Source organism: Formica exsecta, unplaced genomic scaffold (genome assembly GCF_003651465.1).
Source record: "Formica exsecta isolate Colony F162 unplaced genomic scaffold, ASM365146v1 scaffold775, whole genome shotgun sequence".
Classification (NCBI taxonomy): Eukaryota; Metazoa; Arthropoda; class Insecta; order Hymenoptera; family Formicidae; genus Formica; species Formica exsecta.
In genome coordinates this window covers 23,814-24,566 of record NW_021853543.1, presented here as the reverse complement: position 1 = coordinate 24,566, position 753 = coordinate 23,814, and positions in this window count along the sequence as shown.

Genomic DNA, 753 nt, shown 5'->3' with positions numbered 1-753 from the left:
TTTATATAATCTTAAAATTTATTTATTAAAATCTGAAGTATCTTGCATATTAGAAAATTATTATCAAATTTTTTATTTTATATAAGAATGGAAACTATTAAAAGAATTTTTAGTCCAATGCCTGAGTCCCCTATGTTGGGGTCATATCATACAACTTAAACTAATAAAAATATTTATTATATCTTTAATCTTACTAGCCGCTCTTTGTAAACTTTATATAATCATCGTGACTAAAAATTAAATGCGGAATAGATAGCGCAACATGCGCCGCATAGCGGTAAACGAATGAACTAGCGATTATCGAATACTTTTTTTGTAATATTTTCGGGATGTTGCTGTAACATTGCTAAAGTTATATTGTAAAATAATGTCTTTGCAATATTTCTGCAACATTACACTGCAATATGCAATATTGCAATGTTGCAGCAATGTTGTTGCAAGCTTCAGTGCTGTATGGGATGTCAACACTATGTTTGTCAAGCAAATAGGCGAGTTCCGGTGTTCTCTTATGCATTGTACGACAATTCCATTGGAGTATATTGATAGATGCAAAGAGATTATTTCAGAAGTGAGAGGGGTACTGTAGATATACGTCATGCGCAAATAGCTTTATTGAGAAGGATTCCCATTTCTGTCAAAATATCTGTATGTATTGATTTAACTGAAGAAAACTTATCTTGGCATTCTCGAATCCAGTGGTTAAGGATTTCCGAATGTGGAGAAAGTAAGGAGTGATTATTTGGGGGTGGGGGG